General features: G+C 38.1%; 1 pseudogene; it reads right to left on the reverse strand.

The window, feature by feature from the left end:
• Nucleotides 1–4,066: 4,066 nt before the first annotated feature.
• Nucleotides 4,067–6,000, reverse strand: LOC130510563 (glycine-rich cell wall structural protein-like; annotated as a pseudogene).

The following is a 6,000-nucleotide window of genomic DNA, read 5'->3' on the forward strand; positions in this document are numbered from 1 at the left end:
GGAGGAGCTAGCGACGAGGAACCGATTTGATACCTTATCCAGACTGGTCAATGTCGACTCATAGACAGGCTGGCGAGAAGATAAGGCTCAGCCAATGATCTAGAGGGTTCTCATAGAGTTGTATATATTCGCTTGTAAGGTTTCATTGTAAAGCATCCGAAACAGTTATAAGAAAATCAAAGTAAAGTTCAGTCTTTGTCAAGTTCTTTTATGGTATCAGAGCCATTGTAAGCTCTAACAGGCGAATCAATGGCAGATCCACCGTATCCGTTTCCCAATAAAGTCCATGTCGTTAGCTCAGTCACGTTGAAGCTTAACGATAGCAACTACTTGCTATGGAAGACACAGTTCGAGTCTCTCCTCTACAGTCAGAAGCTCATCGGGTTTGTCAATGGTGGAGTCGTCCCACCAGAAACCACACGTCAGATCGAGAATGGCGGCGTTGTCACGACGGAGCCAAACCCTGTGTACGAGTCCTGGTTCTGCTCTGACCAACTTGTCAGGTCATGGCTGTTCGGAACCCTGTCGGAAGAAGTCCTTGGCTCAGTCCACAATCTCTCCACGTCAAGGGAGATCTGGATATCTCTTGCGGAGAACTTTAACAAAAGCTCTCTCTCAAGAGAGTTCTCACTGCGAAGAAACCTTCAGCTTATCTCCAAGAAAGGTCGCTCCTTGGCTGAGTATGGAAGAGAGTTCAAAGCGATTTGTGACGCACTCAGCTCCATTGGGAAGCTAGTAGACGAATCCATGAAGATATTCGGTTTCCTCAATGGTCTCAGCCGTGAATATGATCCCGTAACAACGGTGATACAAAACTCTCTATCCAAGTTCCCTTCCCCAACGTTCAACGACGTCTACTCTGAGGTTCAAGCCTACGATACCAAACTGAAGTCGTATGATGAAGCTGCTGCTCTGTCAACTCATCAAGCCTTTCAGGCGCAGCAAGCTGGCTATACCCCCAACGCGCCTCAGTACAACCCTAACTACAGAGGCCGTAGTGGTCGCTCACAAAACCTCTTGGTCGCAGACCGTTTGAAGAACTGAGACACAAACTTGGCGTTGTCTTTGCCCCCACGCCAAGTTTGCGGGAGAATATTAGCGAGAGCAACATGGGCTTCAACGTAACGGTCCATAAAAGTGGTGAAGAAGCAAGCCCAAGTCTTCCTCTGATTCAAAACAGAGTAAAGACAAAACAGAGCTGTTGCTCTGTGTACGGAGAAGAGGAGTTAGCGACGAGGAACCGATTTGATACCTTATCCAGACTGGTCAATGTCGACTCATAGACAGGCTGGCGAGAAGATAAGGCTCAGCCAATAATCTAGAGAGTTCTCATAGAGTTGTATATATTCGCTTGTAAGGTTTCATTGTAAAGCATCCGAAACAGTTATAAAAAAATCAAAGTAAAGTTCAGTCTTTGTCAAGTTCTTTTATTTCCTTCTCCACCTCTCTCGTTAAATAGTTGAGATTAATGTTAGGCTGCTCATACATTTGGAACAAGTTCTTTGTGATCCAAAATGTATTTTGTTAAAAAACAATCTGTGAGGAATAGATTAAGGGTCAATTAGCCCAATGGAATCCCTGTTGAAGCTTATAGCCATCATATTTGGGTATTTAGTCCATAAACCGTTATTCCTTTTTACCACTGATGTATGATTTATTACAAATTATAAAAAATATTATATCAGACGATTTTATAAACCTCCGATGATTATATTTGAGATTAACAACATTTAACGTTTATACTTGTATACCATGCAAAAGTTATTTGTAGTATAAAAAAATTAATGAACTCTTACTTAATTCTAATCAAATCACTATATTAAAAAACTTTCACAATAGCTTCTTATGTTTTTAATTTTGAAGCATGACTTTCAGCTTCCCAAAGATATTAGGTTCAAGATATCTAAACCTAAGTTTTGGCAAGGAACATTAGTTCAACCCTCAACGTTCTACAAAATTCTTGACAAAATTGTTTTCGTGCTTGAGACATTTTCTCTCTATTAAGTTTTTGGCAGGGAAGCTTTCAAAAAAAAAAAAGCTTTCAAAAAAGATTTGGCAAGGAATATTTACTAATATAAATTTACCATTGGACCACTAGCTAAGAGGATAAATATGACTTTTGGCATTATACGTGTTCTTTTCGTTTCATAATAATTGATGCCTTTAACGTACTGTTTTACCTTGTTACCCTTTTTTAGTAAATTACAAGGTAAAAACATTAGACATTTCGGAAATTCTTACAAGAAAAATGCATCCCCACCAAAATTTGATATTTTAATATGAAAAGAATATTACAAATGTTTTATGTTTTTTTACGAATGTTTTATGTTTTACTGTGTGAAAATGGAACATTCTAATAGTATACGTGTGCTCCATAGAAAAAGGAGATTTAGTGGCACATATTTTCAAACTAGCCTTGCGTAGAGACTAGCCGGGAAAGGTAACTTAAAACTCAAAAGTATCCCTGGTCTATAGAGAAAAGGTTTGGCGATAAAATTAATGAAAATCGAATTGCGATAAAAGTCAAACTTTCTAACCCATAACCTTAGCCTAATGATTAAGATCTAAATGCTTCTACACCCAGATCTGGGGTTCGACTCCCAGACTATACAATTTATTGCAGATTTTCTCAAATCCAGGTTTCAAGTCCCGGAGAGAGCGCGACTTATTAGGTAATTATACAGATTATGGAAGGAATGATTACAGGCAACTATGCGATTATGGAAGAAATAATTACAAGAGATTTTCAACATGGTGCAAGTAAATCTGGTCAGACATGGATCTTCATAGGACGGCTCAGATGATGCAGTTAGGCGTAGATCTTCATAAGACAGATAGTATTGTCGGTTGTCGAATCGTCTATGTAATGTTCCTAATAATTGTAATATCATAATAAATCAGCGTTAAAAAAAAAGAGAAAAGTCAAACTTTCTAACCCATAACCTTCTTTTATTTTTATTCAAAAGGACAAAACCCAAATATACAAAACACAAAGAGTTAAAAGCCCAAACTAAAACAACTAAAAATTATGTTGAAATGTAAAAGTTAAAATCATAGACGATAAAATATAAAATTTGAAATGTAAAAAAAAACAAATTATGTTGTAAAAATAAAAAAATAATATAACATTTTGAAATCTTAATTTAATAATAAAAATCAGAAAACTTAATATTATAGCATCCAAAAATATCATATATCGATAAAATTTATTAAAATAATAGGATAGATAGTGCTATGTATACAAATTACTAAAATAACAAAGCTACATTATTTAAACATGGAAATATATATCATAAAAAATATCAATCTACTGCATAACTAAATTAATTTTAAAATGTATTGAATACAAATTATAAAACTTAAAAAGCTATATTAAAGGAGATTATATATTTGATTATTTCAGATTATAATTTATATATCAAACTCAAAATATATTAATAATTAATAACAATCAATAAGAATATGAAATACATAAAACAAATCAATATATTTTAATAATCACGAATAAGAAGTTAAAACAATAAAATTATATAGTTGTAAAATATAAACACTAAATGTAAATTATATATTTAAAACTTCTACAACAATATAAAAATTATATATTTATAAAATAAAAATATCCGCACGAATGTGCGGATCAAAATTCTAGTACATGTTAAAATTAGGGAATGTGACTTTAAATGTTATATAACAGATGCTGGTCGAACTAGTCATTACCGACTGATTATTCTTAATTACTTTTACTATAGAACTAATATAAAATACGAAACCCATAATTTTATGAATGATACAAGAGCTCCAGTTCCATCAGTCCCAAGTGTACAATCTATAAGAAAAAACAGAATTTAACAAAATGATTTTTAGACAGTACAATTGCCATATTTAACCAAGGCTCCTTGGTATACCTCGCTAGCTCGCATGTCTTGCCATTTTGACACTTCTACTAGATGTCATATTGAGATCGTCTAAACGAACGTGTTAACATAAAAAAAAATTAGCAAAAAAAAACATATGAATGTGAATATAGAGTCACGTAAATAAAATAAAATTAATTCTCAAAGGCCCTTAATGTAAAGACACGCGGCTCTTACATGTAGAGCGACGCACATCTAACTCTAAGCCTAACATGAGAGGGTTGGCAATAGTAAAAAGTGGCACATACACATCGTAGTGAGTATCTTAAAACCCTATAAATACTAACAAGCTAACTTCATTTCAGATCACCAATATCTACACAACAGTCCTGCGTTGAGGACATAACACCATGAAGAAAATGAATCCAAAATATTCACGAACAACCTTAGCTCTCTTCTTTGCACTCACCATTTTTCTCTTGGGCCACACTGAAGCAAATAGACCAACTCGCCCCCGTGCACGTCCACCTCCACCTCCACCACCAAAGGCAAGAACGCCACCAACTTCTCCTCCTCGTGCATCACCAGTTTCTCCGCCAAGAACGCCACCAATCTCTCTTCCGCGTACACCACCAGTGTCTCCACCAAGGAGTGCACCAACGTCTCCTCCACAAAGACAACTAGTGTCTCCGCCAAGAACGCCACCAACCTCTTCTCCACGTTTACCGCCGGCATCTCCGCCAAGAAATCCACCAATGGCTCTTCCACAAACACCACCCATTTCTTTGCCAAGAACGCCACCAACTTCCCCTCCTACTGCGCCACCAGTATCTCCACCAAGGAATGCGCCAATGATTCCTCCACGAGCACCACCTGTTTCTCCACCAAGAACACCACCAACTTCGGCTCCACGTCTACCACCAGCGTCTCCACCAAAAAATCCACCAATGACTCCTCCACAAACACCACCAGTGTCTCCGCCAAGAACACCACCAATTTCTCTTCCAATAATACCACCAGTTCTTCCGATAATACCACCAGTTCTTCCAAGAACACCACCAATTTCTCTTCCAACCATACCACCAATTTCTCTTCCAAGAACACCACCAATTCTTCCGATAATACCACCAATTTCTCTTCCAAGAATACCACCGATTTCTCTTCCGATAATACCACCAGTTCTTCCAATAATACCACCAATTTCTCTTCCAAGAACACCACCAATTCTTCCGATAATACCACCAATTTCTCTTCCAATCATATCACCAATTTCTCTTCCAAGAACACCACCAATTTCTCTTCCAATAATACCACCAATTTCTCCCTCAAGAAGTCCGCCAACGGTTCCTCCAAAGGCACCACCTATGTCTCCACCAGAAGCACCACCAACCTCTCCTCCGCGTGTACCACCTGTGTCTCCCCCAGTACCTCAACCAACAGCTCCTCCACAAACATCACCAATGTCTCCGCCAAGAATGCCACCAACTTCTCCTCCACGGACACCTCCGGTCTCTCCACCAAAACTTCCACCAGCTGCTCCTCCAAAGAGAGTACCACCAGTGTTTCCACCAACTGCTCCACCACGTGCACCACCGGTACCTCTGCCAAGGTCCCCTCCACCACCTCCACCTTCCCTGCTTGGAACATGCCCTCGTAGGATTGGCCCCCAGTTACGAATATGTGGAAGTATCCTAAGCATTATCGATCGTATTATAGGAATTGGAAGGGTGCAGCCATGTTGTCTTATCCTCCGTAACCTGTCTAATGCTGATGCACTTGCTTGTTTGTGTGAGTCAGTTAGAGCACCACGTGGAAGTCTCCCTCCTAATATCAGCACCCTCTTCAGGAATTGTGGCGGCAGTATTCCTCCAGGCTTCACTTGCCCATGACCACTTCCTTTTGCCACCAGTAACTAAAATTATACTCACTATACCCTCAAATCGTAACTCTCCTATTCTCATATAACTTGAGCTTTGTAACTTTTATACTTTCTTTTTTTTGAAAAAACTTTTATACTTTCTTCCAATAATGAAATAAAAGAAGTCTATAAAGATTATATTGGCTTACCATTGCGTGTTTTTTTTTTTGGGCAAACCATTGTGTGATTATATTTGTTTCTTAAACATACGAAACCTTCGGAGTTCAT

This window comes from Raphanus sativus, chromosome 4 (genome assembly GCF_000801105.2).
Source record: "Raphanus sativus cultivar WK10039 chromosome 4, ASM80110v3, whole genome shotgun sequence".
In the NCBI taxonomy this organism is placed as follows: Eukaryota; Viridiplantae; Streptophyta; class Magnoliopsida; order Brassicales; family Brassicaceae; genus Raphanus; species Raphanus sativus.